Below are 19,735 nucleotides of genomic sequence, written 5' to 3'. Positions count from 1 at the left end.
AGTCGGACGCAAACTTTATGTCGTATCAGAAATAAGGTGCGAGTGAAGGTAAGTCAAAACAAACAGACAAACAAACCTAACGTTTCAAATGTGTTTGTAAACTAAATATATCATTCAAATATATCATTCAAAATAATAATGAATTTTTAATTTCTTTAAAAACGGCTTTTTACACTTTATTGATAAATTTAGATTTAGCGCTTCAATAGCTCTAAGGTTTTTGCGGTTATTAGGTATACAAATAGCGGGTTCGATTACCGCGTACAACTTGTATCGTACCACAATCAGGCACCCTTTTTACAATATTGAAACCCTCAAGCTAAATCTAAGACAGTCTATAATTTGATACAATACCTTTCCATATCTGCATTTAATTATAAAAAAAAGCATTAGCATACAAAACTATACTCTATTAATTACACGATAAAGTTCAAAATAGTTTCATACCAACAAAAGGCCATACCACCAATTATGCAATTTGATTCAAATTTACGACAACTCAAAGTGGTTATAAATAACTGAGAAAAAATCACCATCTAATCTATTTTTAATCCGTCCGTCATTCCCGTAACTGACTCTGCATTAGACATTGATAAAATTCACTTTACTAAAACAGTGTAATGCTATCTTATTCATGTCCCATAAGAACCAAGTGCCTTGTTTATTGTGTTCTGTTATTTTGATTTGGTTAACTCAAAAATTTTTTTCAAAATTCAAATTAATTTTGATCAGTGCATTGAAGACACAAACACGTGGTCTCATGTATTTATTATTATAAAATTTCTTTAGCACCAAACTCTAAAAAGAGAACGGCGTCCAATTTTCCGCAATTTTGTCAACTGAAAATAAAAATATTTGGAAAATGTCCATATTTGCATGCCTCTAAAAACTCAATAAACAAATCTAGAACAACTAATTAATATGCCTCTTCAAAGCTGCAGTAATCTGCGCTGCAAAGGCTCGCTCGGTAGACCATTTTTTCACGCTCTTTCTTAGGCAGTGGTTTAACTTGATCCTCAAAGTAATCATTTTAGGAGCGCCGAAAACTTACTGCCACTGAGGGAAAAAACGCGTAAGCAGTTTTTACTTTTGACCTTCAGCTTATGCCATTTTTTGTTACCTATTATGACAAGAATTGGCATCCTTTTGTTGTCAATGTCCTGTCGACTCGCACAAAACGTTTCGCATCGACGTTTCTATTAAGAAAAGCGAAGATGTGTTTCCTAACACTTATGATTTGTGCACCTTCAAGACAAGAATGAATAGGTATTTTCTAGGCAAATGCGCTCCAACCTCGACCTCATCATTGCTTTCCACCAGGCATGATTGTAGTCAAGCGCAAGTCTATTATAAATAAAAAAAAAAGAAAACAATAAAAATCCTGAATGGGTCGAATCAACCAGCTATAACGTAAGTATATATGTATAGGATTTACAGCGATTTCGTCTGCCCCGGGCGTCTGTCCGTCCGACGCGATAATTATAATAATGCGGAGGGAAGGTGGAGCGGTCGTGCGATGCCGACAGTTTAAACGAAATTGCGAGACCTTGGCGAGTTTTACAAGTTTTTGCGATATTCGTAACTAGCACGATGCCCGCGACTTCGTCTCGAAAACACTGGCTCTTAACTAAAAAATATATATATAAAACCTACCTACCTACTTCCCAGTGTACAACCTCTCCCTTTTTGGAAAAATAAATGGGCTTTTAAAAAATCCTGCTTTCCATTCCTTTTCCTTTTTAACCAACTTGCAATTTTTAACCAACTTAAAAAAGGAGGAGATTATCGTTCTTTTTTTTATTCTTTACAAGTTACACCAAGACCTGAACCAATTAAGAAAACCTGAATCTGCCCAGCCGGGGATCGAACCCACGACCTCCGTCATGTAAATCCACCGTGCAAACCACTGCGTTACGGAAGCCGTCTAAACTGGCGCAGTTTTGAAAAAGTCTATGTTTTTTTATTTTCTTTTAGCTAAGTTCGATTTTATTATATTCGTGTTTTCTATTATTTCGTAGAAGCTTATCACTGGACGAATTATTAATTCTTTGGAAACTAGATAGTAGATACCTATACATATATTTTATTTATGGGTGTTTATTAAGTACTTCTTCTTCATAAATACCTACTACTCTTAAAAAACCATATAACGACTTAACATAATTATAAATGGATCTGGATGAAAGTCTGGTCTGGTACCATAGCCACAGAAATCATATGTACAAGTACCATAGCTTTAATTTTAAGTTTGCAGCTTGACTTAACCTTTTTTTACTTCATAAAAAACTACGAGTAGGTATGCGTAAGTATATTATGTTAATATTTTTGAACTCAACTTACTTAATATTGGTGACGTCAAAGGCATGATAAATACGAATTTCATGTGGACATTGAATGTGGTGACACATTACTGTCACGCACACATGCATAGATACGCAGCAGTACTTATCAGAGTGTGGGAATAATGCAATAATGTCGGTTCACATTAACAACGATTTCTGTGCGGTTTATGAGCGCGAGTGACATCTTAGAAAGATACCTACTTACTATTTTTCATATGTTTTTATAAATTTTACAGACGCTCTGCGGTTTCTTCCGCGTAGGTGCCGTTCGCGTAGGAATATGGGGATAAAATATAGCCTATTGCACTCGGGGAATAGTGTAGGTGGGAAGCTACACTATCCCCGAATAAGCTAACTAAGCTAAAAGAGTAACTGTTTCCCAACAGAGAAAGAATTTTACAAATCGATTTAGTAGTGCAGTATATGTCAACAGCCTCGGCTGTCAATAGGTTAGTCTATAAATACAAGCCTCGGACAAGAAGGGGCATTTGCACTTGGGTGCTATAGTAGTGCGTGTTACTAAGTAGATTCCGTGTTCAACCCAGTGGACGTAATTAAACTAGTGATCAACTGATCATCGGAGAGTACGCAAACAAGTAGTATCGGCGCCTATTCAATGCAAACAAACAATCAAATCTTTCCTTTTTATAATATTAGTATCTATAGATTATTCAACTTTGCCTGTTTGTCTCCTCTATTTTATTTCATAGGTGCTGAGTTCGATCCTTGCTCGTTAGACTTTTGCTGTCGTATCCATTTCTAGCTTGTTAGGATTCAGAAAGAGAATATTGATCAAAAAAAATATATTTATGGCTACCTTATTTGAAAAAAAAAATAAAGAAAACACTCGATGAGTTTACTACATCATTATTTCAGGCATATGTAAATTACTATTTATTATCTGAGTTTATAATACTTATACTGTTCTTGTGTAGTAAGTTTCTGACTTTGTTGACTGGAATGGATTCTTGCGTTTACAACCAAGCACAAGCACCACAAGTAATATGTAAATGAATGTTAACTAAATAAAACCTTCTTTCTATTTCTCAGCCTCATCTTCTATTTTAAAAAGATAACAAAAGCCGAGGCCAATATTGTGACATCTGAAAACCCCTTTACAATCTGTTATATCTATGTTATAATACCTACATATAATTATACGTATATACTACATATACACCGAGTTTTATATGAAACGTATATAGATGCTACAGTTACAACCAGTAAAACAACTTTCGTTTTAATATTTCAAATTATACAGATTAATATCAACTTTAATGTAATAGCAGTAAAGCATAGAATTCCCTGATGATATACGTTATGACAAAATTACGACAGTATAGATACAATATGTCGAACAGATAGTTTAAAGTTTTGTCAAAAATACATGCCAATTTCGTCCTTAAAGCAAAGTGGTAAGATACAAAATGGCATGCTTTGTTAAAGTACAATCCAACCATAGCATGTTTAATGTAGAGTGGACGCTGGCTATTTTATTATACTGCGATTGATTCATTTTGAGAACAGTAGTAAACTTTATTTTTAAATTAAAACCTACTTTAAAAAAACGTGCGTCTCGGGTTGCTCGACAAATGTGATACCTTAAACGAATTGCTTTAATTCATTGAAATTAATCTAATTAATTTTTCACTAATCTCTAATCTATCTAAAATCTAATCACAACAACATAGAAACTTTTAAAATAGTGTGTGGTCGTAAAATCAGTCCGATTTTCGCGCCATCAAGTGCAAGTGTCAAAAGTGGCAATTTCAGCTGTAAAATTACCAAGCGGTTTCCCTCCCATAAAAAGTTATCATTCAAAAATTCCTAAAATATCTTGATAATAAAACTTAACTAGTAATTACTAATTAGTGGTAAAATAGTATAAATTATCCAGTTAAATCACCGTGTCGCATATTACGAAATTCCTTTCCCACCCTCCATCTAGGTAGGTCATGATGATAAGTTACAGAAAATAAAAATACGCAATTTCGTTCAATTGGGCGATATTACTTTTTTCAAAAAATCACTCTAAAACCCCACTACGGTACCAGTACGGTACGGGTGGTAACTAGTTGAGTTCTTGACCAATTAAGAAAACCTCAATTGGCCCAGCCGGAGATCGAACCCAATCTTGTATATCCACCGCGCAAACCACTGCGCCACTGTGGCCGTGAGTTTCACATCAAAATGTCAACGATCAAGACATCACGGCCGCAGTACAGTGTCGCGCAAGCGCGTCGCGTCCCAGACTCGTCGTGTATGTAAATTAATACTTTACCCGCACAAGCGGCGCCACACGGGTTTCCTTGTGTCCCGTTACTACTTTACCACAATATCAATTCAAATAGGTATTCAAATACCGTTTAGGTTAACTAGCAGAATGCTTTGATAGATCTTGATGATTTTTATATTTGTTTTTTTATAGAACAAACAGATGACCTGAAACTTAACAACAGAAGAGTTGGAGCTTTTAGGATAGCGAGCAATTGCAGATGAGAACCGTGATAGCCCAGTGGATATGACCCCTGCCTCCGATTCCGGAGGGTGTGGGTTCGAATCCGGTCCAGGGCATGCACCTCCTACCTTTCAGTTATGTGCGTTTTAAGAAATTAGATATCACGTGTCTCAAACGGTGAAAGAAAACATCGTGAAGAAACCTGCATTCAAGAGAATTTTCTTAATTCTCTGCGTGTGTAAAGTCTGCTAATCCGCATTGGGCCAGCGTGGTGGACTATGTTCCTAAACCCTCTCATTCTGAGAGGAGACTCTAACTCAGTAGTGAGGGCACCTGAACTGAGACCCAAGACGACCGATACGCTGGAAGAAAATGACCGGGGGAACAAGATCCCCGCGCCTTACCCGGGCAAGGAGACTAAGCCTTGTACATATGTTTTCTGTGACTAAGCCTCGAGGCTCGTACTCCCACCCGGATTAATCATCTGGGAGGAAATGACCTGCCTGGAGCTCCTAGTGACTAGGAACATCCTACCGCGCATTGCTTAAACTCAGTGCCGGATTAAGGAAACTTGATGTCTTTTAAGCAATCTTCCCATATAGGGCTGTGTATCTTTAGTTGAACTACAAAAAAATAATTTAAAAAAAAAACGCGCGGTGTAAAATACACCGTTAAACTGTCGTATAATCGTGTCCTTTTCGCTCGTCTTTGGTGAGCCCCTAAACGAGATGCCCCAATTGCTAATACAGGATTGCTTAAAGTTGGCAGGTTTAGTTAAGGCTTCATTTATAATACCAAATTTTGTAGTCCACGTTTTGTAGATAACGATTCATTTCCTTTACCTCATCCCACTTGTGAGTTCGGCCAAATTTATGTCAATTTCTTCCATTCGCTTCTATCATTCGTCAACAACTTATCATTTATTCCATAGACATACAAACTCATCCTCTTTCAAACAATCCTACCATCTCTTCTTTGGCCTTCCTCGCCTCTCGAGTCCTTCCACTTGCAATTTCAACATCCTTTATAGTGACTTTCATCACTCGGCATTATCTACATTAAGTACATGTCCATGTTAAGTAGAACCAAGCTCACCTTTTACTCCTCAACTTTTCTGTCACTGGCGCCACTTTCAGTATTTTATCCATTCTTGTCACAACACTAGCAAATCAACATGACATACCTCACTAGCACCTCGTAGGCACCTACATTTCATTCGAATGAATTCTTCCTTTCATTAATGTTAAAGGTTGGTTTCAAAGGTTTTATGAAAGGAAGATACGAAGTTGAACCCAACTCTACCAAACATGAACTGAAGCCGTATAGACTGAACTGGAAACCTAAACATAGATTTAGAGTAGAAGAACAAATTAATAATCTGAAACTCTGCATTCAAAGAAATTCTAAAAACAAAATTCAAATTTATATAAAAACATCCGATTTCCGAACGCACCAAAAATAAGAACGTTTCAGAATTCCAAGTTCTGAACCCTTCCTTCCTTAAAAAACGTTCCTTTTTCAATATATGGAACGTTCAAAAACTGGTTTCCGAACGTTCGTTTTTCGACGTAGATCCTAGTCCAAGACGCTAAAAAAACTATATACCTACTTAACTGTACTTATACCTACTATACAGGGCCGTACGAAACTTACTGTTATCTTGGCATATCCTCTCTAGGCAACGCGTCTATAAAGGAACTGGTTTATTATCTCTGGCGCTGCATACAACGGTATACCGTACTTGATAGGCGCGCCTCTCCCCCCTCTCTGCTATTGTTACGAAGTAACTTAGAATTGTAACGCGTAGAAGCGCAGTCGAGGCAAATAAGAAATTTGACAGTTTCTATATAAATAAAATAAAATAGCAATATTTTACTTACGATTGTAATGCATTTATCTTAACTGGATTCGGTAATCATTTAAACAGCTCAACATCTTACAAAGTGCTGAAACAAATTGTACGTATCTAATTAAGGCAAAAGCAGTTTTTAAATAATAAAGAAATTATGTTTTGATCTTTCAAGACGTAGATATAAAACTTAAGTATATTTTTACCAAACTAACAAAAACAGCCAAAACAATTAAATTAAAATAATAATCTACAAAAAATGAACATTCTATTGTAATTTGATAAATTAATCATGTCAATACATTAAAAGGTGACGAACTTAAAAGACTACGTGTAGGTATTAATTAGTAACCAAAGTTCTAATTAACACCAAAAAGTTGACATAGAGACCATAGAGCACAAACCTTGTGAACAAAGTCTACATAAAAAATTAAGAATACAATCAAAATAGAATCTTTCATTTCAACAACACCAAAAGTTAATCCCAGTTTCAAGTGTCAAAATTTTAAGCACGATCGAAGAGAAAATGGTTTTTAAAAACTACTATAAAAAATCTGTCATAAAAGTGGAAACGCAAAATCTATAAAGTATCGCACAACCTACTGTGTAATATATTCGATTTTTTACATTCGCTGACTTGATTCTTGAAGCGACGTATTTTACAACATTTATTTTGATGCGTTTTTAAAACAGTGTAAAAAAACTTATGATAAAAGATAAAACAAAAAAAAAAGATCAGTCTATATTCAAGCACTAGTCTAAGTATTATAATTCTATGTGAAGGTTCCATAAAGTACGGTATTAGAGACACAGAATTATTCAACCTCTGGTTTAAATTTCGAACGCTTTTTACGGGCTAATCACAAAAAGACGCATATGCAAACTTATACTAGTCTATAGTTGGAAAATTTACCGATTTTTCGATATACAATCCATTGCTAAATATTTTACCAATATAGAGAAATGACGATCTCTTATATAAATTCCTTATCTCTCTGGCGAGCATTTTAAATGCGCTGCTTTATAGACGTGCACGCCTATGTAGGACGGCGTTTCGTTGTAGGGAGGACGGTGCTGATAAACTCGATACTTGCTCAGTCTCTGAGCAACCCTTCGTCTTGTTCTCCGTCCCTGTCTTGCACGACGGTCGGCTGCGCTGCTCTACTTAAAGCTTGATTTCCATTGAAATATGGACTTTATTTATTATTTACGTTATGTCAGTTTATTTGTAAGTTAGTTTGTTCTTATAATATTTTTTTCTTTAGGTAAGTAGGTACCTAACGTGCGTTTTACTTTGTTTAGAATTTATTGTATTTTTTTATCCCATAAGTGTTATATATACCAACTTACGTATTAATAAAATACAATAAATATTCTCCTTCCACCATAGAGATGGCGAAATTTATCATATATTTTTTAACAAGCTAGGTCATTAAAAAAATTACTTAAAAGAGATATTTGTTTTCAATAAATGTCATACGTTTTTAAATATTAAATTGATGAGCCCTGTTATTATTTCCCTAAAACATTCTTTGTTTTGTATTTTGTTATAGTTTCTGAGCAATACTAAAAAATAGCCGAAAATACTATTGGATAATATACCTACTTACAGATCAAACAGATTTAAACAATATCGAAACAGTATTACTTCGTACACCTACCTATTCAAAATGAATTTTGAGTTAAATGAAAGAAAAACATGTATTGTAAATAAACTCCTTCACAGTAGCATTGTATTCCATAGTAGTTTGATAGACAACTAGGTATATATTGACATATTATGTTATTGTGTGGGATAATATTAAGGACAATGAGTTAACTAAAATGTTCATATGAAATCATAAAGGTTGTGAAATTGCACACTTGTAGAGTCTGCAAATTCTCAACCTTTATGATATCGACATAGTAACGACCACAAATAGACAGCAACAAATCTATTGGTTTTTTTCCACATGTATAGTGAAAAGTAGAATATGCAATGTGTAATGGTGACGTCCTTGAGAATACGCATACATAAGTAGGGTTTCTTTAGACATTCCCCTAAAGAATTATTATTAATTACTAAATATTGCCGGGGGAAAACAAAAAATGGATATGAGAAAACTTTTCTTAGTTTAATTAAAAAATTAGGAAAACAATTTTTTTCCAGTTCCGTTCCGGTCCCGTTACATTCCCTCACGTTCTATGTCATCCTGTTCAAACATTTATTTATTTACCGTGTTACCGGAATTTTCCAACAATACACTGTAATCTTTGACCGGGATGACCATGTTTGACAAATACGAAGCATTTGTATAATTTGTACTAGAAAAAGTATTTTTTTATTATTTTCCAATGTTTTTAATAAATTCTGCTATTCAAAGCGGAGACGAATACAATTAATCAAAACCATAAAAATCGATCTCGAATTCATATAAAAATGTTAGAACAAATCTAACTTTGTTTTGTATATTAAGATATCATTGTCTTGATTGTGTCTGTCTACTGAGCACAGACCCAAGTCAGCTCGCATTAAATTATTGCATAGAATTAGAAGCTATAAAATATTCTAGCTTCCTTCTCCCAGTATGTAGCGCACCCTAAGCCCGCGTCCCGCGCTGTGCGCGCCTACGTAGTTATAGCGCGAACGTACTTTTGCCCACTTTGAAATACGGCGAGCGACGGGCAGAAGGACGTAACTGCATTACCACTGCGACATAAAAACCTTGATAAAAACATGTTATGTACTATTATGAAAAATATCGTTTATGGGAATAGTTTTTTGTAGAAAAATATCCTTTGCTTAATATAGACATCTTCACTACATGCATACATATGAGTAAAATTTAAGTGTCTATCTGTAATTTCAAAGTAGCTGTTTTCTCAAATGCGTAGTTATTCACAAGAAATAAAAACATAAAATATTTTTTTATAAGTTAAAATTATTGTATTAAGATAAATAACATTTATATTTTTTGAAATGAGTTTTGTATAAATTTTAAAGAAATAAATTATAATTTATATTTATTGAGGATATAAATGTTCATGCATATTTATAAATGAATAATTATGATAATTCATGATATTCAAATTAAATTATAAATACTCTTAAGTGCGTGAGAAATTAAACATACTATTTCCATATTATATGGTGTTCCTTATAGTTAAACTGTATACATTTTCCCTTTACGGTAAGCTGTTTGTTATTTCTTACAAATACATTAAACAGTTAAAAAATACAAAATTACTCAACAAGCAACTCATTACTCCTAAAACAATTAAAAACTATAACCCACTATACCTATTTTATTGGAAGTGTTCCTTACATAATCTCAGTATGTCTACATAGTAGGTGTGAACACGGCTCTACCATGAATGATTATTTTAGTACCTATTTTTTTTTGGCACCGCCTTCAAAGCGATCAATAGCAATACCAATGTCCTTTACATTGGTACCATGTTAGTTTTCGCTTGTTAGAGCAATGCATCTTTGAAGTCCGTTGATTTCTTTTGTGTGTAGTGTGTCCTATCATATATTTACTGTAGTGAAAACTCCAAAAATAAAACTAATAATAAAAAACGAGCTTCTATACTAAAAAGTTCAATTTCAGTGCAATTGGAAACCAGAAAGTATGGCAAAATTACAATACAATTCACAGACAATGAACAAGTTAAAATAGTTAAAAGCTTTAAAAATATTTCAAGTTTCCCAGTATACCTTCCAACTATCATATGCTTAGGAAACCTAACTATTGTAGTGACCGTAAATGCCACATGGTCAATTTTGACTTATTTTAGTAATAAAACACACAAAATTACTGAACCGAAGAAAAGACACGATAATCTTTTGTCTTTTCTTATTTATTGTCAAATTTTATTTTTTTTTTGATGAAGGCTCTTTCAAGCAAAAAAGAACAATTTTGATATTTTTTGTATAAATGACAAAGTTATGATGTAATAAACATACGCGTCAAATTGAGAACCTCCTCCTTTTCTTAAAGTCAGTAATTAAAACTGTGTTTTAAAAGGTTGGATTGGTGTAGGTAGGATAGGCCTCTTGAAAAACTCTAAGAAATTGTTAAAAACTTAAAGGGCTACACCATCGGTGTAGGTAGGCCGTCGGATGAAGGCTTCTAAAAGACTCAAAGAAAATGTTAAGAACTTGAAATTTTCAGCGCTCCCCTTCTCCCGCTAGCGGGTGACGGCTGTCTAGAAGCGGGCGCTTTTTTACATCGAGAGCCCATCCGAGGAGCGGAAAACAAAAAGACAGGATTTATATTTTTTTATTATTTTATTTATTCCCTTTTATTTCTGTATTTTATTTTCGCTAAATTTTTGCATATCGCCCGCCGCGCCCGTTATTGTTTTTATATCTGCCGCCGTATTCGCGCCCTTCCGCCATTTGCAAAACTGACAACTGTCATTCGTGTGGAAAGAAAAAAGCGCGCCAAGTTGTAAAATATCCGTACTCGAGCTTCAATAGCTCCACGGTTCAGGGACCGGACTCAAAACGGAGTGGTCAAGGTTCGATTACCGCGTATTGACTATCCTACACCTAACTTTTTTAGCTATGGGGCGACAAATGTGTTTCTAAATCCGCTTTTGATCCTACACTTGACTTTTTTAACTTTGGGGCGACAAATGTGTAAATCCGGCACTGACAATACCTATAACACAACCACAGGCTCTATAATTTTCTCGTGTAGGGGCTTCCCAACATCACAGTCTCTAACCGCCTGTATCCAGCAGCTCCCTGTAACCCTCTTGACGTCGTCAGTCGACCTAGGGGGTCGACCAACACTGCGCTTTCCGGTGCGGGGTCGCTTTGTGGGGACACTGCTCTTTCCGATTCGGGACCATTCCAGCACCAGTTTCTTTCTTTTCTTTCTTCTTCTTTCTTTCACCTTAGGACCGCAATGATAAAATAACTCTTCGGGCAAAGTAAGTTCACTTTGGTTTTTTTGCTGGGTTTCTCTATTCTGATTCAAACCCATAGAGTAGAGGTACTCCGAGCATAACTCGCTTTATTGCCCTCTAAGTTACTCTGATACTCTGACTCTCTAGTGCTTCCGATTCCGGAGGGTGTGGGTTCAAATCCGGTTCGGTGCATGCACCTGCAATTTTTCAGTTGTGTGCATTTTAAGAAATTAAATATCACGTGTCTCAAACGGAGAAGGAAAACATCGTGAGGAAACCTGCATAACAGAGAATTTTCTCAATTCTTTGCGTGTGTGAAGTCTGCCAATCCGCATTGGGCCAGCGTGGTGGACTATTGGCCTAAACCCCTCGTTAAAGGAGTCTCGAGCTCAGCAGTGAGCCGAATATGGGTTGATAACGAACGAAGTAACTCTGAACCTTCTTAAGCCCAATCCCATACCTATGGGCCCAATGATGTTAAATACTGTTAGATGTGTTACTAGGTCATGAAAAATGAGGCGCTCAAAAGAGGAAATTCCCACATCACACAGTTGTGGTCAACAACGAATGTTATTTATACAAATAATACCTAAATATCGTCTACAATGTCGTGTTGTGTGTTCAGGAAGTGTAAAAACTATTTATACTTACATAAATAAATAATGGAATTAAATACAAAATTGTGCATGTGTGCTCAGTTTTGTAGTCTATTATTCGGATCACTTTTTGCGGTGATTTTGTAGGGACGTAACCGATCTAGAGTATAAAATTATCATTGTATGGGCCATACCATCAATGGTGTAGCTACCCAGGGGCTAGGCGGTGAAGTGCCCCGGGGCTCTCAAGCTCATGGGACCCCCGAATCCTTACCAGAAAATCCTTACCAGAAATGAACTTGTAGAACTTGTATGTATTTGTATATCCATACTAATATTATAAAGAGGAAAGATTTGATTGTATGTTTGTATGTTTTGAATAGGCTCTAGAACTACTGAACCGATTTGAAAAATTCTTTCACTATTGGGCAGTTGCGCTATCCCCGAGTGCTGTAGGCTATATTTTATCCCCGTGTTCCTACGGGAACGGGAACAACGCAGGTGAAATATTAAATATGTTCATTTGTTAAAATCTAAAAATCTAACTAGATAGTCGTGGGGCCCCATTTTTCTATTTTACACCAGGCCCCTTGGTTACCTACTCTGCATACCTACCTACTTCAGTTTCAATAATTATTGTTCTACCTATTATGTATTCTGTGATTTCAGTTAGAAGTATGAGCAGAATAAACTTCCTCTTCTTTCAAACTCTTTCCAAGTTACCCCGCTAACAAAGACTGCATCATCATTCGTCACTTGACACTTGACTAGTGGCGCTATTTTATAATGTGAGTTTCACAGAATAGCTCTACGGATGAAATCGGCAACCTATCTAAATACGTCATGTTGAATAAAATCTTGAAAAAAGTCTACCGGGAATCAAATCCGGGAAGTCTAAACGAGACCGTACCCACCGCTGCGCCACAGAGAGGTAATCCCACGGATTTCACGCTCTCCCGCCGATTTTAGAACTGTCAACTGTCAATCAAGTGTGAACGCCGTGTGTGGCTCAGGAACTCGATCGAACAGCGAGCAAGGAGGTCGGATAAAAAATTAAAGAGGTTGCAAGGACCACCTGGGTTACCGATGTGTAACTTTAAACCGAGATCCGTTTAAATTTAGAACGCGGATACCTACTATCAACCTACGAGTTACATAATACCAACGTTGGTTAGATGAAAAGATTCCAAATTCAAAATACAAAGAACACGCAACTATAATTTAGAATTAAATGAAGAATCATTTCATTCTAAATTCAAATTGAGTAGGCACCTACTCGTCTTCTAGTTTATTTCAAATAGTCTTTAGCCTATAAGTATGTAGATTATATATAATCAAAGGTAGATACATAAAGGCTAAGGCTCAGTGGATATGACCTCTGTCTTCGATTAGGTGATCGTAGGTTCGAATGGGGTCCGGGGCATGCACCTCCAACTTTTCAGATAAGTGTATTTTAAGAAATTAAATATTACGTGTTTTAAACGGTGAAGGAAAAACATCCTGAACTTGCCATCAGGTGAGATTGTAGTCAAGGGCTAACTTGTAAAGAATAAAAAAAAAACTCCAAACTTTGCTTAATCTATACTAATATTATAAAGCTGAAGAGTTTGTTTGTTTGATTGAACGCGCTAATCTCAGGAACTACTGGTAACATAGGCTATATTTTATCCCCGTATTCCTACGGGAACGGGAACCACGCGGGTGAAATCGCGCGGCGTCTAACTAGGCTACCTATATAGGAACCCCGATTCACAATTGGTAATCCGTTTAGTAGACACGAAGATATGCGCTCTCTTATTATGTAAATAATTAGATAGATAGGATAAACCAAAGACAAGAAATTCCCACGGACATAGTGCTATAGGGCTCCCTGAAACCTGCCAGATTTAGACTCATTGGGGTGTTAACCAACACAATTTCGGTGCGAGGTCGCCATTCCAGCATATTGGTTTACCATGGGAGTTTCTCGAAAAAAAAAATAATCCTTTTTTACCCAACACAGGATTCGAACTATAAGCTAACCAACGTCCCTGAGGTAGGATAATAATTCGTCATCAACCCATATTCGGTTCACTGCTGAGCTTAAGTCTCCTCTCAGAATTAGAGGGGTTAGGCCAATAGTCCACCACGCTGGCCCAATGCGGATTGGCAGACTTCACACATGCAGAGAATTCGGATATTGCAGGTTTCCTCACGATGTTTTCTATCACCGATTGAGACACGAGATATTTAAAATGCACACAACTGAAAAGTTGGAGGTGCATGCCCCGGACCGGATTCGAACCCACACCCTCCGGAATCGGAGGCAGAGGTCATATCCACTGAGCTATCACGGCTATATAGGTATATAATAATATTACGTAATAAAGCTACTTTATACACACAACACAACGCGTAGGCGAAACCTACCTTGCTGCAGAACTCTGTAGAACAAACGCTGGGAGGCATTTCAATGTTGATGTTTAATTAGTCCGCCTCGCAGACCCTGCGGCGCCCTGGGGGCAGAGGGAGCGGTATTCAGATCCATTGGTAGGTAAATACCAGTGTCGTGCACAAGGCTTATAAATCGAGTAGGCACCAATACCGAAGAATGAAATATTACACACAATTTTAACGTTACTGTAGGTTTCGTCGGTAGGTTTATTCAGACGAACACTGAATGTGATTTTGCCTAAATACGTTAAATTATGTACGTCTTTAACACTCGTGGATTTTTAAAAGGTAACCCGATAGGAATCGCATTGTTAGGAACCATCGTAGGCACTATGCATAGAAATTGTACAAAACGAAAAAAATCTAGTCCAATACTCGTAATGAGTCCTCAGGGTAAGCACAGCATATATGCATCTATGTGCACGCCACTGGAAGGTACATACTGAAAATACTGTAAACCTACAGTAATGTTTTTTAATTGAAACAGCAGACGCTCGTGGTTTTACCCGCGTGCTTCCCGTTCCTGTGGGAACTCGTGGATAAAATATAGCCTATGTTACTCGGTGAATATGTAGCTTTCTCATGGTGAAAGAATTTTTAAAATGGGACGAGTAGTTTTTGTGTTAAGTCAAAAAAAATAAACTTAAAACTTTTACGAGAAGCTAAAGTAAGATTACTTTTTTTAGTTTAGTGTCACTGTCACCCGCATGTAATTCAGTTTTTCACATATTCCGCGGAAACCGTGGATTTTCCCGAAATAAACGTACCTATATATTGCCCAATAACGTCCTCTATCTTCCAGTGTACATCTCATTAAAATCGGTTCAGCCATTCCAGAGACAAGCCCTGAATAACAGACAAAACATTTTAATAATATTGTCCTTTTTAACTCCCACTACAGCCGTTCCTCCAAGGTTATGGAGCTTATACCCACCACACTGCTCCTAATCCGGCGGTCACAATATTACATTACCTACGCAATGCGGGGTAAACCAAACTTCTATCGTTTTTGCACCTGTGCGTGTGTCAGTTTGTGATTCATTGCAGCGCCCTCTGCTGTAATTACGCCGAATTCCGGCTATCGCACAAAATCAACTGCATAATTGCCGTTTCGGTGTTATTGGGACCAGCGTACGTTGAAACATCGAATTATAACGCTTTTTAGACGAATAACGTATTTTTTTCATGTATCGAAAATATGAGGAATTTGTGATATGCAATCATAAAAATTCCTACTACCCTCAAGCCAGGTCTCCAGTACTGTTCTGGGTACAGAACAAGTTTTTAACTTGACTCAAATCATCATCATATTCAACCCATATTTGGTTCACTGCTGAGTATGAGTCTCTTGTAAGAATGAGAGGGGTTAGGCCAAATAGCCACGCTGGCCCAATGCGAATTGGAAGACTTCACCCACGTAGAGAATTAAGAAAATTCTCAGGAATGCAGGTTTCCTCACGATGTTTTTCCTTTACGTTTGAGACACGTGATATTTAATTTCTTAAAATGCACCTAACTGAAAAATTGGAAATGCATGCCCCAGACCGGATTCGAACCTACGCCCTCGAACCAAAGGCCACATCCGCTGGGCTATTACGGATCTCAAATACCTACTCAAAAATATCCATCAGCTTTCAGACCATTTGAAATGACGTCCGGGAGCGGCCGGCTAGGCGTATTCGCAGCGTCGTCGGATGGACGACGATTATTGTATAATAATTTGTACTTATAACGTCTACCCTGGTTAAAAGCCTTGTGCACGCCACTGTTTACCACTAGATCACGCCACTCTCTACACAAAATTGGTTTGGTTATTATCAAGGCGTCGATGGTTAACATAAAAAAAACAGTTTCCCTGTGTGAACATTATCCGCAGGTCATCGTAGGCTGGTCGGCGGTGGCGTGCCGAGATCGTGTGATAAGGACATATTATAAATTGGCCGTCCGACTGTCTGTCTGTCACACGGCACGCGATGCAAAAAACTTTGTAGGGGGAAACATGATGCGCGAAACCATTTGCATATCTGATATGGACGCGGCAGTTTTTACTTGTTTATAAAATTGTAAGGGTTTTAAATGTTCGGGTTGAATTAGTTTATGTTAAGGAGTTACTTTTATAATGTAGTTAGGTTGGGTAAATAATAAATAACATTGCAATTTTTTTCTCGTCGTCATGCAGCTCTGAGTTGTGTTCCGGTTTGAAGGTATAATTGTCGGTGTACCTACTTATTTAATTACAGGCACATGTAAAACTTACATAGGGTTCACAGGCTGTGACCTTCTGCGTCATTCACAGCTCAATGTAAGGAAAATATATCATTGTAATATGAAAATATGTGATATGAAAATATATACGCTTTGTTACAGACGATGGTTTTTCTTTTAACATTAATATTGTTTGTTCCATCAACTATACAAAATTTCTATTCAACAGCGAGATACCCAATGAGCAATGACCTTTAAGATTATTACATAAACGAAAAATACTAACTGGTCTAATCACAACCACAGTAATCACAGTAACTCATTTTTTATGGTTAGATATCATCATTCACCATTATCAACTCATATTCGGTCTCGCTGAGCTCGAGAATGAGAGAGATTAGGCCAATAGCCCACTACGCTGACCCAATGCGAATTGGCAGACTTCACACACACGGTTAAATATACTTAAGTAAAAATAAAAAAAACGTTACCTTTATTATGTACGTTACATATAATGCCACATCAATTTTTTTCAGGTTTATTGTACGTCCTTGTACTGGATAGGTTTGATTCGTAGCCAATGAAGCAGGGTACCGACTGACTTGCCTAGCGTGTCGGCTGTGACCTCGGCGTAGTGGTGGTACAATGTCCGTGTGATCCAGGTTCGAGTCTTCGACGTATTCAACGAACAATTTTAATCGCAGTGCGACGAGTGTAACTTTTTAATGGAATTGTGGTTTATAAAGAAAATTAATTTTAATTTGGTTGTTAAGCAAATGAAATTCCGAGTAGTCCAGAGTTGGTGGTAGGCGCCCTAAACCTCGGATGTAATCCTCTGTGGTGGCCTTGCACTCTTCGAAAAATATCGTTAAACATCAAACTTAAGGGTCTCTAGCGGGTCTAGCGAATGGTTCCTAGTACGAAGCTACAGGTTTGGTGACAGGAGATATGATTATTCATGATATCCCGTAGAAAATATTAAAAAATTACCTTTTGTACTTGGAAATTTCGGAATCTGCACTCTTGATACCTGTCACCTAAAATTACCAAATTTCATAATTGTCTACTTTACTACCTATGGCTTAGTAGCCATGGTTAGGTACCACCCTACGGCCATAGACGTGCTGCCAAGCGATTTCATCCTCACTTAACATTAGATGAGATCGTAATAGGGTAAAATATGATATTTGTTTTCAATCTAGTAGAACGATAATAAACAATTAAGGACCATTTAAAAAAAGCGTCAACTAGCCTATTCGCAGTGGATGGCTAACTTGTCATAGAATATTTTATTTTCTTAAAAAAATAAAAATCCTTTATAAATATGAGGTTATTGGAGGATCTTCGTCCATTAGTGATGATGTGATGCAGATGGTACGTACCCGCAACAAGCGAGGCGCGCAGGGCGGCAGCACTAGCTAGCAGTGTTTAATACCTACGGCAGCGTACCCCGCGCGCCCATTTTTCATTCTGCTCATTATTGCAACCCTTTGCGATTCCACCCCCGGTACGGTCAGCACAAAAATATACGAAGCAGCAATATTATATAAATATAGGTAAGTACTACTAATTAGGGAAAATAGTAAATAGTTAAATATTATGTGACTAGTATAAGCATTATAGTATAGAACTAGCGGACGCCCGCGACTTCGTCCGCGTGAAAATCGTTGTAAACTTTCAACTACCCCTATCCTACCCCTACCCTACCCCTGCCCTACCCCTACCCTACCCCTATCCTACACTACCCCTACCCTACCCTATCCTACCCCTACCCTACTCATTAAGGCTGCACTTCTTTATTTATTCCCCACCCCCCGCGAAGTCGCGTCGAGCGCGGCAACCTTTACACAAAAATAATCCATATAGCATGAATTAGTATTCACGCGCGATGCTTTAGCGTATTTCTTGTATAACTTTGGTGTTTCTTTACCGATTTTTATGATTTTTTTTTTATTGAATAGGTTATAATTTTAATTTTTTTATTAGGGATAAATGATGAGTGTTATAAGCATAAGAGTAGACAAATATAATTAGAAAGCTCCGAACTGCTAAGCTATCGGGAGTTACACGTGTTATTGTGTGTCAACCATAAAAGATAGACATATATATGCTGTTGTGTTTTTATAGATAATTTTAAGGAGAATATTTCCGTCATACATGATTTCTATGTAGCTTTAACCATTAAGGCTGTACACGCGACGGAAGCTTAAAAAATTGAGTAACTTCTCCCGTTTTCTCAACATTTCTCTTCACTGCTCTGCTCCTATTGATTGTAGCGTAATGAAAATTATACTATAACCTGCCCAGGAGTATGTAGAATAATTGTACCAAGTTTCGTTAAAATCCGTCAAGTAGTTTTTGTTTCTATAAAGAACATACAGACAGACAGACAGACAGACAGACAGACAGACAAAAATTTTACTGATTGCATTTTTGGCATCAGTATCGATCACTAATTACTCCCTGATAGTTATTTTGGAAATATATTTCATGTACAGAATTGACCTCTCTACAGATTTATTATAAGTATAGATAATAGAGCGTGGGTAATAATATAGTAGGTATGATTGCTATTTATCTGGTACCGTGATAGCCCAATGGAAACGACCTCTGGCCTCCGATTCCGGAGGGTGTGGGTTCGAATCCGGTCCGGGCATGCACCTCCAACTTTTCAGTTCTGTGCATTTTAAGAATTTAAATATCACGTCTCACCAACGGTGAAGGAAAATCGTCGTGAGGAAACCTGCACACCCGAGAATTTTCTTAATTCTCTGCATGTGTGAAGTCTACCAATTCGCATTTGGCCCGCGTGGTGGACATAACTATATAATATTCCCATAACTGAATTGTGGACGGGGGGTTGGATTCGGATCCTTTACCGTTGAACCAATAAGGGTTAATTATTGAGTTGTATTATTTCTTAAAGTTGTTATAAAATGGAAAAAAAATTAAATGA

Source organism: Bicyclus anynana, chromosome 2 (genome assembly GCF_947172395.1).
Source record: "Bicyclus anynana chromosome 2, ilBicAnyn1.1, whole genome shotgun sequence".
Lineage (NCBI taxonomy): Eukaryota > Metazoa > Arthropoda > Insecta > Lepidoptera > Nymphalidae > Bicyclus > Bicyclus anynana.
Note: the sequence above shows the minus strand (reverse complement) of the source record.